Source organism: Phocoena sinus, chromosome 16 (assembly GCF_008692025.1).
Source record: "Phocoena sinus isolate mPhoSin1 chromosome 16, mPhoSin1.pri, whole genome shotgun sequence".
Taxonomy (NCBI): Eukaryota; Metazoa; Chordata; class Mammalia; order Artiodactyla; family Phocoenidae; genus Phocoena; species Phocoena sinus.
The window spans coordinates 65,293,872-65,309,434 of NC_045778.1; the positions used below are offsets into that span (position 1 = coordinate 65,293,872).

At 35.8% G+C, this 15,563-nt stretch overlaps 1 protein-coding gene across 5 annotated transcripts in view; it reads left to right on the top strand.

Moving 5' to 3' along the window:
* The window catches only part of ADD3 (adducin 3), a 125,075-nt gene that overhangs the window by 39,181 nt on the left and 70,331 nt on the right, over nt 1–15,563 (top strand). The window contains exon 1 of one of the 5 annotated variants that reach the window (XM_032607534.1): nt 13,991–14,080. The exons of the other annotated variants lie outside the window; for them this stretch is intronic. The gene's annotated coding sequence lies outside the window, so the exon portion shown is untranslated. Of the gene's footprint in view, nt 1–13,990; nt 14,081–15,563 lie in introns of those variants that run through there. 5 annotated transcript variants of the gene reach the window in all.

A 15,563-nucleotide genomic window follows, 5' to 3' on the forward strand; every position in this document is an offset into this window, starting at 1 on the left:
TGAAAAATTGGAAAAAAACCTGAATTTGTTTGAAAAGAACTGATCAAATAACTTTTTTTTTTTCTTTTGCGGTACATGGGCCTCTCACTGTTGTGGCCTCTCCCCTTGCGGAGCACAGGCTCTGGACGCGCAGGCTCAGCGGCCATGGCTCACGGGCCTAGCTGCTCTGCGGCATGAGGGATCTTCCCAGACCGGGGCACGAACCCGTGTCCCCTGCATCGGCAAGCGGCCTCTCAACCACTGCGCCACCAGGGAAGCCCTCAAATAACTTTTGATAAGTACATATGACATTGGAATACAGTGCTGCTGTTAACAATGATGAGCTTTATTTGCTTAGAAAAATGTCACAACAAATGAGACTGCTAGGTTTCAGGGTAGCATATATAGTATGTAAAACTGAATATATGAATGTGTATGTGTATAAGAAGAGATAGATGTCCTTATGTGTGCTTGAAGGCTGTTTACCAAAATGTTAACAGTAATTTATCTCTGAGTTGTTAGATTTGTGATTTTTATCAACTTTTCAGAAATGTTTTAGTAGTTTTTAATTTTAACATTGTGCATGAATCATTTTTATAAAATCAATAAAATTAGTAAAGTTATTATTAGAAGATAAAATATGGCCAGAGTTATTTATATATTGATTTACTCAATGTTCCCTATTGTATGTTTTGAGGCTGAAAGTTATACATTCTTCTAATCATTATGGGACAAAATCATAAGGTCACATGTTTGGTTCTGTTTTTTTAGTGTTTGGGTTTTTTCCTTTAAAAGTTGGTATATTATTCAAGTTTGACAAATGCTGCTTTAAGGAATTTCTGGTAAAATATTAGAGATGGGTAAAGAATTTGTGTGCCTCATTGCTTCCAAGAGGAAAGCATACATGAGCACTCTCTGATGTTAAAATAAGCAAAACCCAAAATACTATATATTAGTTACCTACTGCCATGTAACAAATCGCCTCAAAACTTAGCAGTTCAAGACATTTATTATTGCATGGTTTCTGTGGGTCAGGAATTCAAGAACAGCTTAGCTGGGTGGTTCTGTCTCAGGCTCTTTCTTGAGGTTGCGGTCAGGCTGCTGGCTGGGACTTCAGCCATCTCAAGGCTTGTCTGGGGCTGGAGAATCTCCTTCCAGCCTCATGCACTTGGTTGTTGGCACACCTGAGTTCCTCAAGCCTGGAGCCTCAGTTCCTTGCCACATGAGTCTTGCCACAGGGCTGTCTGAGTGTCCTTAAGACATGGCAGCTGGCTTCCCCCAGAATGAATGGGTGGGGTGTAAGTGGGGGCAGGGAGGATCTAAGATAGAAGCCACAGTCTTTTTATAACCTAATCTTGCAGGCATACCATCACTTGTCATATGCTATTATTGCTTTCTCAGGCCAATCATAATACAGTGTGAGAGTGGACTATACTACACACCAGGAGGGTGAACTCATTGGGGGCCATTTTAGAGGCTGCCCACCACAAATACTAATGGTGGTTTTAGGTAAATCACTAGGGAAGTTAATATTTTCACAGATTTCCAACCTTTATCTTATAAAGAGATGTTAGACATTGCCAGCGATGCTTGTTTGAGTGAGCTTTGGATGAGAATACACTCAGTGGAAAAATGTGATATAGCTTTTTTCTCTACCTAGTGAAGATAGATCATGTAACACTTTTGCCAAGATTGAGAGGTGATTAATGGGCCAGCTTACCTGAAACATGATTGAACAAATTCACACTGGCAGCATTATATAGCACACATCTATAACCAATTAATATATGTATACTTCTACAGTAATTTTTTAATGGTTATCCATAATTAGGAGTTAATTGCAAATTTAAGTACTCATTATTTCATTGCAGTATAAAGCAGATAGTAATTTATAGCAAAGATTATATCATGGAGAAATTTACTTACCATGTTAAGGAATTTAGACTTTATTCTTTGGAAAATGGGGAGCCATTGAAGAATTTATGGGAAAAGGAGTGATGTGGTCAGATTGGTTAAAAAATCTCATGTTGGCAGCAATATTGAAAGTAGATTGAGGAATGAAAGTTTGAAGGCAAAGAAATTATTACAGTATTCCAGGAGAGAGAGAACGAGTGCCTGAAATAAATCAGCAGTCTCAGGGATAGAGAAGGAGAGAGAGGAAAAGCCTTGAGAGGAAAAATGGTAAAATCAAAAGGAGTTGGTTATTACCCAGAGGTAGGAGGTAAAGGTCCAGTTAAAGAAACTCTGGGGTTTCTGGCATAGAGAAAGAAAACTGTGGCAAAGATCTCTTCTGTCTCTGTAGAAGGATGTGTGGGAAATAGGAGTTTGATTTTTCAACATGTGAAGGTTGAGAGTTGGACAGCAGTAGGAGATATAAAGTGAGCAGTTAGACACATAGATCTGGAGCGCAAGCAAGGAGTTTGACAGGACTGGGAATAGAGATTTGTGAGTGAGAGAGAAGAGTGATAGTTGAAGTCATGGGAGGCAGATGAGGTTGTCCAAGATGAAGGTGAGAGTGAAAGAAGTATGCCCAGGATGGAACTTTGTCAGATACCAAGGTCTAAAGTCATTCTTTTTATAGCTACAATCCAGACTAAAAAGTACCATTGTAGGGATCCGTTCTAATCCCAGCCCTACTTGAGGTTACATAGGTACAAGTACCAGGACTCCTCTGTGATTTTGAATAAATCACTTAAAATCTCTGAGCCTAAGTTTCTTCATCTATAAAATGAGGACATTGCTTCAAATCAGATATTCTCAAGCTTTTTTCTGCAGGATTATGTGTAACGTAGGATGTTCACATGCACAGCACATTTCTACAAGTGTGTTCAGAATTATGGGTAAATTCATTGCTCTGAGTCTCTCTATCATATAAGAAATGCAAGTAAATGAGAGTTATGTTAATATAAAGATAATTTTAGGTCTGCTCCATTATATATTTCAAAAAGCAAATATTTCACAAACTTGAGTACTTAAATCAGCAAGAAGTTACTCGTGATAGATAACCTCACAGCTGATAGGCATGTACCAAAGAAACCATACTTAAAACTCCCAATCTAGTTAGATCACTTCCTAAACTCTTCAGAGGTCACAGGCTACTTTGAGAATCTGATGAAAGCTATGGACTCTCCCCAGAAAAGTACACATATAATTTTGTATTTAATTTGAGAGAATCCAAATTAATTTTTCTGAAGTTTATCCATGGAAGCTCTTGGGATCCATGAGCCCTGTATTAAATTCCTTATCTTAGAAAAATCTTCTTGAAGATTTTATGACTTTATATGTTGCAAAAGGAGGCCTCATTCTTTTTGAAAATATACTTTGTGATTAGATAATTGTAGGTAAGGAATTCTGTCGTAGTTTTCGAACAACGTTGTTTCTTAAAGGCATTATTGTTTGTATCAGAGCTTGTCATAATTAGAAAACAGTTGCCTATTCTGTGGGCAAACTAGAAACCACATTAACATTAAGAAGAATAAGGTGATTAAAAACACAACTATATTAAAATAACTATTAGTTAGTTTATACTAACATTCTATATTATCATCTCGGGAGGCAGGCAGAGCCAGAAGGTTACAAAGAGCCCAGGCGTTCAGGAGGTTTGACTAGTACAAAAGTGTTTTGCTTGTTCATGGCAATGTGTTTGTCAAATTCGGTTTTGCCCAAGTGACTTGGAGGTGTTTAGGAATATATGTTAGGTGAACTAGAAAAAAATCCTATAAATAAAATAATCCTATAAGAGAAATCCTATGTGAGAAATAATCCTACAAATATTTTTACAGAAAAACCTCATGTTTTAAAAGGAGAAAAAATAATTCATTTCAATTAAAATAATGCTATTATTAGTCAGGGAATATTCTGGAATTACATGTAATGTGGATTTTAATTTAGATTTAACACAGTAATACAATATTAATAATAATCTTACTCATAACTTATTTTGTCTGGTAATTTTTTCCATCAATTTTTTCATGTCTTAAACTCAGGAAAATCTAATTATCCTGGTAATTACAAATAAGTACTTCTTCAACAATTTCCATCATCCGGTTATTTCATAAGAAGGTTTCCACTAATGGTAAAACAACTTGATTTTGTTCTTTGTCTAAAATTATATACCTACCAAAGAAAATTTAAATTAATTTTGATCTAAACTAGTTATTAAAACTTTGAGAAAAAAAAGTAGAATGCATTTTTTTTTTACTTCAGAGTTTTAATGGGTCACTTTTTATTTTGTTTTTCATGAATTATTATGTATTTAAGCTTTTCGGCAAATTACATGCACTGGGCCAGTAATGATTAATCCTGGTTCAGTGGTCAAGAATGTTGATTTAAAAAACTTATTTCCAGGCTGTGGAATAGCCTAGGGAGGACATAGTAATTTTGTTTGCACTTCAGTTGTGTGCTAGAGACCTTGGTCTGTATGGTTGTTGGGCCAGTTCAGTTTTTAGTCAATCTGCTTGCTCTTTACAGGTGGACATCACTTTCTGCTCTTGTAGTAACTGTAACTTTACTTGAGGTTGTCTTAGCCTTTAAATCCAGATGAATTTTTTTTCCTGAAATAACTTTAAGCACTAAAAAAAATAAGATTAATATATTCATCAAGTTTTTTGATATTTTAAAATCATGCAATAGAAACTTTTCAAATCTGTGCATGTATATTTTTGAAAAAGGAGGATTTATTTTCAACTGTATCTGAATTAATGTTTTCAGAGAAAGCTATAACATTATCATGTAAAGGAATTGATCCCCCACCTTAGTATTTTCTAACAACCCTATTATTAAAGTATAGCTAGTCTTTCCTTATGACTTTCTACCTTTACTGTGTAAGTTATATTTGAGTGTGTTTAGATATTTTACTTACCCATTTGCTGTTACTCTTTTTATGGTTAAATTAGTCTGATTTTTTATTTTTTTGTTTCAACCAAGGATGAATAGCCTGGGAAGAATGACAGGGTGAAAAGAACCTACCTTTTTTTGAGGGGGGGAAAAATATCACCGTTGGAAGCCACATTTTTCCCCTGAATAAATTCTCTCAAGAGTAGACTAGGGGAAATTTTAAAAGCTACATTAATCCCTTGAAACTAAGATTTTTTTTCAAATTATTTCATGGGGTTCTGAATTCTTCATTCAATAAATATTTTAATTCTTTAAAATATTTTAAACAGGATACAAAGATAAATCAGAAATAGATCCTTTCCTCAAGGAATATCAAGTCGCTTGGAGAGGACATGCTGTGTACTTAAGTAATTATGGTATAAAGTACAAAGTGGTGAGAAGGTACAGCTCAACAGCTGTGGTGGTTCAAAGGAAGGATTGATTTTTCTGGTTTGGAAGGAATGAGAATTAGAGAACATATTCTTATGTATCTTTTATAAGAAAATTTGCTAAATACTTAGTAGAAAAAGGAAACTTATGGTTATAGAAATTAGACTTCATAGTTTGAGTATATCCTATGGGAGACCTTATGTGGGAATTTATCATTTTGTATTATTGTGTCTTCTGGCCTATTAGACCATTGGCTTCTTGACAGTAAGAATCATATATTTTTATGTTTGTGCTTCCAGAACTTCATACATATAATGCTTGATGAAGCATTATAAAATACTCATTTGAAAATATTGGTTTAAAATTGGAGAAGAGTAAAACCTGAAATACTGTCATAATCCAGGATAATGTGTCCCTTTTTTCATTTGTTTTATGGAGTTTGTATCCAAGCACTGCTGAGATCTGGTATGATTCTGAAGTAATATTTACCATATGCCATAACGCTTGTCCATAGGTCACAAATTATGACCACTGAGATGAAGTATTTGTCATCCTAAAGACAGTGGAATCCTGGGTAAAGACCCAAAGAAAATGAAAACACTAATTCCAAAATATATATACAGCCCTATGTTCATTGCAGCATTATTTACAATAGCCAATATGGAAGAAGCCTAAGTGCCCATCAATAGATGAATGGATAAAGAAGATGTGATTGGTATATTGATATATATACACACACACACACACACACACACACACACACGTATATAATGTTTATATAATGGAATATTACTCAGCCATAAAAATGAATGAAATCTTGCCTTTGTAGCAACATGGTTGGACCTAGAGGGTATTATGCTAAGTGAAATAAGTCAAACAGAGAAAGACAAATACCAATGATTTCACTTATATGTGGACTCTAAAAAACAAAACAAATGAACAAAGATAAAACAGAAACAGAGTCATAAATACAGAGAACAGACAGAGGGGTGTTGGGGAATGGAATTTTATGGCAGGAGCAGTGCTCTTGAAGTATAGTTATTTTAAAAATAAGTTAATTTTTAATTTTAAAATTCTCAGGGTAGCCCATGCTGTAAATCTCAGTCTGAGAGCAGGAGGTGAGATGAGATGTCCCAGCTCAAACAGTAAGGCAGAAAGAGAAGCGAGTTCCTCCTTCCTCCACCTTTGGTTCTATTCAGGCCTTCACAGGATTGGATGATGCCCATCCACATTGGGGAGGGCAGTCTACTAAATCCACCGATTAAAATACTAATCTCATCCAGAAACACCCTCACAGGCACACCCAGAAATAACATTTAATCTGGACATCTGTGGCCAGTCAAGCTGACACATAAAATTAACTATCACAGGCACTAAGGCCCTTACAGTGACAGGGTTGCTGGAGAAGGTGGAGTAGGACAAAGGAATTTCCTTACAGCTTAGAGAAACCGTTGTTCAACTGTAGTGCAGAAACAACAATATTGTAAGGAAGTATAGCATATTCTGTTGCATTAATAAATAATCATGAGGCCTTAAAGAATCCATTCTGAGGTGGGCAGAATACCTGGCCTGGCATATGGGAATAACTATGCAAACACAATAGGAAAGATAGAGCTTTTACTTTTGTTAGTGAGCAAATATAGCTTCCCAATAGGACAGTAAATACAATCCAGATGGCTGAGAGCATAAGATCATAGCAGAAGAGGGAAAACTAAACTCAACAATTTACCGTTAGTCATCTTTCTACATTTTCCCATTTATTTCAATAGTAATAAAAAGGATGCTTTTAGATTCCCTTTAAGGTAGGTGAATTTAAATAATGCCAGTTTCTGTTTGGACTTAATGTGAATATTTCTTTTTTATGGCAAATAATATGGTATATGAAAGCTTTTCACTTTTCAGTGAGCACTCCTTCATATATTATCTTTTTGGTTATTACTTTTAGAAAATGTCTATCTGGATTTTACAAGGTCACTGTTGGGTGTTTAGATGTATTTTATGTCAGCATTTCTAGTAATACTCTATTAGAATCAAGTGCTATGCTCTAATACCAAGACTATTCTTTTTCTATAAATTTAAAGTAGCAAAGTTTATATCACAGAATGTACTTGAATTATTTGTTTTTTTAGCTTGATTTTTTTTTAACTTAAAAACAGTAAATGGAACCTTCACTGATAATTAGTAGTCTAATCTTGCAGGAAAGTTAATAGAACCACTGATTCCTTTTCCTTGAGCATTAATGTTTTCACTGAGTAAAGAAATGAGTAAGATTCCCCTGGAACAGAAATTATAAGTGAAACTTTAATTCTAATGTCTACAGTGGTGATGAGACTGTTAATAAGTCCAAATTTCATGAAAGGTTATTTGTCAATATTTATCAGAGGTTAAACGTCCCTAACCCTTGACCCATCAATGACATTTCTAGGAATTTACCTTACATTTTACTTCCAAAACGTGTGCAAAGTTATATGTACAAGGATGTCTGTTACTGCAGAGTTGGTTATGATTAAAAAAACAAAAACAAAAAACCTGAAAATGGGGGATGACGATGGCATAATCATTCACCGTAACTATTAAAGAATGGCATCATTCTGTTTATACTGATTTAGAATATAATGTCCATTACATATTTATTCATTTAAAAACTAAGGTGTAGAACAGAATATACAATATAATATGAGGTTTTCTTTAAAAAAAGTGTGAACAAGAATGTTTCTGTTTCTATATGCTGAGAAAACGTATGAAAGGAAACCTCAGAAACTGTGATTAAATTTATTTCTGGGGAATGGTATGTAAATATGAGTATGGTTTTTATAATAATACATTTTCAGAACTCAAGAATGTAGTATAAAATGTAAGAGCTGTAACTCTTAGTCACAAAATATTTTAGTACTATCAGATAATGCTAATATTATTTGTGTGTAATGGATGGAGCACTGGATTTAGAGTTAGAGGTCCTAGATTCATATTCTGGAACTGCCACCCAACTTGTGACAAAACTTTGAAGAAAGCCAGTCTTTAGGAGCTAATTTTCTCATTCTTTAATGAAATTCAAGTAAAGTGCTTAGCATCTAGTGAGTTCCCAATAGTATTAATTGTTAAAATGCTGCTGAAATCTTCCTTGATTGACATGATGTCAAACTGGAAAAAATACCAGAAAGACAAGAAACAGGAGAAAGCTGTAGTGATAAAAACATCCAGGCAGATGTATTCACAGTATTTGATTGAACTGTTGAACTTCTTGCCCAAGTGTTCTGAATTATTTTGGCATTGTGTGGATGTAGAAAATAGTGATAAATCAGTGTCTTTACATAGACCACTCAGCTGCTTATCACTCTTACCCTTAATTTCAGAGATACTACATGTGGTACTTCCTGAACGTTACTTGCTTTAAAATACATGTTTTTTGGGCTAAGTGCTGAGTACAGTGTTCCATATTTGGCAGAGTCAATCAAAAATCTGGTTTGCCCCTAAGTGTCCATCAGTGGATGAATGGATAAACATAATATGGCATATTCTTACAATAGAATATTATTCACCCTTTAAAAGGAAGAAAATTCTGACATATGTTATAACATGGATGAACCTTAAGGACATTATGCTAAGTGAAATAAGCCAGTCAAAAAAAGGCCAGTACTCTATGACGCCACTTATATGAGATTCTACAATTTTCACTTGAAGTGACAGAAAATAGAATGGTGGTTACCAGGGGTTGGGGAGGGGAAATGAGAAGTTTTTTTTTTTTGTTTTTTTTTTTTGCGGTACGAGGGCCTCTCACTGCTGTGGCCTCTCCCGTTGCGGAGCACAGGCTCCGGACGCGCAGCCCCAGCGGCCATGGCTCACGGGCCCAGCCGCTCCGCGGCATGTGAGATCTTCCCGGACCGGGGCACGAACCTGTGTCCCCTGCATCGGCAGGCGGACTCTCAACCACTGCGCCACCAGGGAAGCTCGAGAAGTTATTTCTTAATTGGGATAGAGTTTCAGTTTTATAAGACAAAAAGAGCTATGGAGATGGATGGTAGTGATGGTTGCATAACATTATGAATGTATTTAATACCAGTGAACTGTACACTTAAAAATGGTTAGGAGGATTAATTATATGTTACGTGTATTTTATCACAATAAAACAAAACTGAAAAAATTTCACAATATAAATTATTGGGGTGATGGGATTATCTAAGGTTCAAGTCTTTATAAATATTTACAATGTTAATAACTTATTATTTTTACTTGATTTTTCATATTGTAAGTCTAAGGAAACCTTAATTTAAAAAACTGATATGCTGAAAGTTTAAGTTTCTAAAGTATGCCTAAGAATAAAGAGGCAGGCATCAGAAGACTTGGATTCCAGTCCTAATCATGCTATTTATTAACTCTGTGTCCTTGATAGATTTTCATCTGTGTAATGGAGGTATAATTTTAGAGTTGTTTTGAGCATAAAATGAAACCATAGATGTGAAAGTGTATTGTAAACTAGAAGGCACTATACATAAAAGGGGCTATGTAATCTTTTTGCAATCTAGACTTTCTTTGCACAGTATGTTTTATTAGATGACATAAAAGCTCATCATACCAATTTTCTTAATGGAATTAGACAGTAATGGTAAAATGGAACACTTATTGTAAATCCAAGCCAACCACTAAGAAATCTTTTGGCCTAGCTAAACATGCAGACTATTATAGTGCCTGTGGTAGCATACGAGCTTATGACCGGAAGGCTGTTGAATTGCAAACAGGTTTTTATACATCAACAAAGACATTAATCCAAAAATCACATCACAACCCCAAATGTTCTTAATGAGATGACTAGCTGCATAACTGTCACCCTCCCTCTGTTCCAAGGCTTAGACCTGGAGGGAAAGCCTTAATCCTTGAGCTGACATAATTCAAAAGGGTTCTGATGAGCCTCAAATAATTAGTTCCATGAATAAATTGCATACCAGAGTGGCTTCCATTTTGCATTTCCAAACTTTCTGTTCCTGGATTGAATGGTATGTTTTCTAATCAGCTGTTTCCTTTAATGATCAATTTCAGGCACAAACAGTAATACTTATAAAAAGCAGGAAAGTACAGGTGAGACCTAGCAAGGTTTAAAAAAATTAGTCTCGGGGGCTTCCCTGGTGGCGCAGTGGTTGAGAGCCCGCCTACCGATGCGGGGGACGCGGGTTCGTGTCCTGGTCCAGGAGGATCCCGCATGCCGCGGAGCAGCTGGGCCCGTGGGCCATGGCCGCTGGGCCTGCGCGTCCGGAGCCTGTGCTCCGCAACGGGAGAGGCAACAACAGTGAGAGGCCCGCGTACCGAAAAAAAAAAAAAAAAAAATTAGTCTTGACCTCCTTTTATATTGGGAATTAAAATTATTTTGAAGGTTACAGCCCAGCTGAAGTTGAGGATTTTTCCCCCCTTCACAAACAATAGTAGATACAATTTTTAGAAGTAGGAGAATATCTTTCCTTATGCTTTGGGAAGAAATATAATTTTTTGCAAAATAATTCCAGGATTTGGTACAGAAAGTGAAAAATGCACTTTGTGGTTTAGGGTGTTAATTTGTTCTGACCAAGGGTTAACAGAGGCAATGGGAAATGGACAAATCAGATTTTTCATCCAGTCAACACTGAATAGATTCACAAAAGTATTGAATTTAAAACACTGGCATAAATTTAAAATCTAACCCTCCAACCCCTCCCAAGTGAAACTTGATGAAGTTACTTTATAGCTCACCTTCCTCAGAGGTACCCTCATCATGTATCTAGAACAAATGGAGAACTCTTGATTGGTTTTCTTCAGCTTCCAAAAGGACTGTTTGGACAGTGGCGATACTAATGGGAAGATAGAATTATAATCAGATTATTTTGGTTCTTTCCAGACCCATGTCTTTATTAGAAAGTTGTTTGGATTCCTGTGGTCAGTGTTATAAGGAAACACTAGGTTATTAACAGTGGTTAATAGGTTATTTCCAATGATTTCCTCAAGAGTTTCTTTGGTGGCAAAATCCTTTGATGCCTTTATTGATAAGAGGTGGGGTGAGGGTAGACAGTGACACAGACTCTTAAGAAATCTGTGATACTTGCATATTCTTCCCTTACACCCCTAGCTCTCCCCTTCACTACCCCATCCCACCCAACACTTTTCTAATTGGTTATTATGTGACAACTAACCTTTCTCTGTGTATTACATTGTTGTTATGTAGCCAAAAATAATTGCCAGTAATTTTCCCTAATAGCTTGCTCTGGAAACTTCTTCCTTTGAAAAGATGTGGGAAAGCATTTTTACTTAACCAAAAGGTGTCTTTGTTTTTTGCCACTAGATCTCTTTATCTCTCTACTCACAGATTAAAGAAAGATGTCTTCAACTTCGAATGTATTCTCTGTAATGTCGGTTGAACTTTGTACATAAACATGTCAAAAGAGATTAAATGTATTGTTTGGTTAACAGGCAATATACTATAATGAATGGTTCTACCATCTTAGAAATGGTGATTTTTGTGGTGTCTGTGTATGATGTTACTTTTCCAATAGCTATTTTTAAATCATGGACTATTACCAGGTACATTCTTGGGACATACTAATGGGACATGCTTAAAGCATTTAGAATATTTACTTCGAAGAGAAAAGATGTATACTAAAAACTGAGTGTGGTGGATATTACAACACATGGTAAAAATATTGAGAAATGCTTGTGACTCACACGTGAAATGAAAACAACCAGGAAGGGATCAGTGACATGCCTGAAGGATTTGGCTGTAAAGTCTGATGGATATAGTGAACTGGAGGAGCACAAGGGTTTGTAAACTAGGTAATGACAGACTTTCTAGATGGAACTTTTAAGATATCATCAAGTATATTCTCTAGAAAGATCTGTGCAGGTCTAGAATGGGAACTCTTCAGAATTTTATAAATCAGCTTTTATGAGATATTTAAGTGCAGGGAATGTCCTTTCATGGTGAAAAATTTAGTTCCATTTTGCTCTTACTAGTTAATTTAAATTGCTTTTTAAATAAACATATAGAAATATGAAAAAGGGACTATATTTTGCTCTATAAAGGACTTTAATTTTGTCTGTCTTTTGTTCCCTTTAGTTCCACAACATTATTAATAATACCTACCTTTGGATTTGGGCATTTCCTAATGATTTTACCTGTATTCTTCCCATTGAGAACCAAAACATCTTGATTTTGGATTATTTTGTTTTATCAAACATATACTTGAGTTAATGGTGCCTAACCCCTTCTTGCTAATTTGAACCTCAGTGTGACTTTTTGATCCTAAGATTTAAGACAATGATCCAATAAGCAGAATTTTTTAAACAATTAAGTTCTTATACTATGATTGTCATATTATAGAAGCACCTCTATATGCTTCATGTGTGTCAGCATATTCCAAGATGACTCTTTTGTCCCCACTTATCCCAGATGTCCTAGCAGAAGGCAGAAAAGGCAAGCTTGGTAGCCCCCCCAACAGGAATTGTATTTTGACTAGGGTGAGGGGTGGGGGAGTTGCTGATGTGGATAGCAAGTAAATCTCACCTCCCCACTAAGAAAATTGTCCTGTACGCCCAATGAATCTTCTTACTTTGAGTTGGTAGGATTGGGAGAAGAACATAGAGGAATCTATTTCTAGGGATTCTTTATTTTTATCTTCATTTCTTCAATGAGAACTGATGTGCCAGTTCACTGGTACTCAAATATGACTTTTCTTTGAAGTCATCTAGGAAGCTTAAAAAAATACTGATGTTTGGGTCTCATCCCCAAGATTCTGATTTAAATGGAATGGGATGCAGCCTGGGATTTTTAAAATCTCCTCATGTGATTCTGTTTTGCAGTAAAGTTTAAAAATCACTGCTACTATTCAGTACAACAAAACTAGACAAAGCAATTTTTAAAATATATCCTTCACAGTTGTGACTAGTTTAAGTTCAGAGAGGGCAGGAAGCTTGTACTCCACTGTGTCTCAAACATGTAAACTGGTATCTAGTGCAGGGTAGGCACTCAGAGAATACTTTTTGCTGAATGAAAGAATATGCTTAAGAATTAGTGTAATTTATTTAAAGAACAAACCATTTAAGCATCAATTCTTTGAAATAATCTGAACTATAAGAACTTGTGATAAGTTAGTGATAAAACATGGATCCTTTTTGTGTGTGTGTGTGGAAGAAAAACTGAAACTAGACATTTATTTTTTTTAATATATATAAAAATCCTTGCATGAATATAAAGTGCAAATAGGTTCTTATCATTCCCCTTAAGCCTATTTGCACTTGAGATAACCCACTGGGGCAAAATGATTATCCCACTAAGGCTAACTCCTACCATGTGAAACATTTCCATGGTTTAGTTGTTTTCTCCTTTATCTCTTGAAAAAGATTTTTTTCTGCTTGCTGTATTCATGTATTTTGCTTCTCGTGTGTGTGTGTGTGTGTGTGCATGCATGTGTGTGTTTTAATAAAGGCTGTGCTCTGTCTCCTTTCTTCAGGAAACACCTTTTTTTCTGTGTGATACAGTCAGTGTTTGTCATTTCCACTTTAATGTGAACTAAGAAGTCATCCTTTTCCTGTGAAAAGGAAATTTCCCAGCTGTTCATAAATTGTGGAGCCTGTGGTGGCAGAGGGCAAAATCTCAGAAAGAGTTCCTTCTCTCCATTCCACATGTTTTTTTTATTGCTTTTTCCATACAGCTGATCTTTTCATTTCTAATGTGTACCATCTAATTGACAAGGTGGTGACTTCCTGTTTGACTTCCTGTTTGAGAGTGAGCTCTGTTTTTGTGTGTCAGACCCATGGTGATAACACTTTGTAAGGATTGTGGCAACACTGGTGTGCTCTCCTCCTGTTGATTTAAAAGGTAAGCTGGGAAAATCAAGCAACTAAAAGGGGTATTCTTTTGAAAGTAATTCTATAGTGTTTTCTTGGTTAAAATGCTCACCGCTTCCTCCCTTCTCTAAGCACACCCATTTGAGCATATCCCTGTTTCCTTTGTTTTGAGCCTGTCTTATTTATATACGCAGAATTACCATTTGGAATATGATCTCCTGTTGATTCACCTGAGCACCTCTAATCAGCATCCAAGTATCCAGCTAACTGACTTTTTCAGCATCAAACCCATTCTAAAGTGCAGCTATGTATAAAATAGATAACTAATGAGAGCATACTGTATAGCACAGGGAACTCTACTTAATGCACTGTGGTGACCTGAATGGGAAGGAAGTCCAAAAGGGAGGGGATATATGTATATGTATGGCTATTTCATTTTACTGTACAGTAGAAACTAACACAACATTGTAAAGCAACTATACTCCAATAAAAATTAACTAAAAAAAAATCAAGTGGAGCTATAGGAAGGATTTGCTGTACTACTGCTAAATTATCATTGGTCCCAGATATACCGTTGCTTTTGCTCTTGCTGCTGCTAGTGCCTAGAACACTCTCTCACTGCTTCTTTGCTTGGCTAACTCTTATCCTTTTAAATTATAATTTATAAATCAAATATATATAATTTGTAAGTCTCATAAACATTGTATATATTATAATCACATGTTAGCTCCACTATGAAATGCTCCCTTTCCACCTCTGTTGCCCTGGACCTGGGTTAGGTGTCTTGTTTGTGAGCTTACATAGTGTCCTGCAAAGGATATGAAAGGAAATTCTATTTTTTTAAGTTATATTTTGATGCCATGGAAACAACTTTCAGAAATGGGAAACTAAAGATCATTCATACAAATATGAATTTCTTAAGAGCCAAGGCTGGTTTTGTCATTCTTACTACAACCTCTTTCCTCAGAGGAGTACAACCAACATAGGTTTTTTATTTGGGGACGTCATGGTTAAAGGTTATTCTTGTGGACTCTCAAAAATACTTGTCATCCGTAGACTACTGACACTTCATCAAGGCTATTTGAATGGATGTGTTCAACACAGGCCTGGTCAAAGGGTGAGTGTGTGCTGAATATGTGAAGGGAAGGGAATAGAATTGGGGCTTGGGAATATTTAAACTTTTTAGATTGCTACTTCCTGTTCAGCTAAGGAGAGTCCTATAACTTTACTGTTAGCTAAGGAGATAGTCCCGTAAGCTTGACAGATCACAGCTGTATCCTGTACTTTGTGTGAAAATATATTTGCTTTCCCTCCCGTTCATTTTTCTAATTTCCTAATATATTAAAGTTTATTCCAGTGTTGCATGGAGCAAGGGGTTGGATATATGCCCAGATTAGAATGTGAACATTAGTAAAATACTGGGTTAGAGGCAGAGAGTGAATTAAATATGGAATATGTGTGCTGCAAAGACTGAATGACAAGGAGAAACCCCTTCTGAATAAATTTTTTAAAGA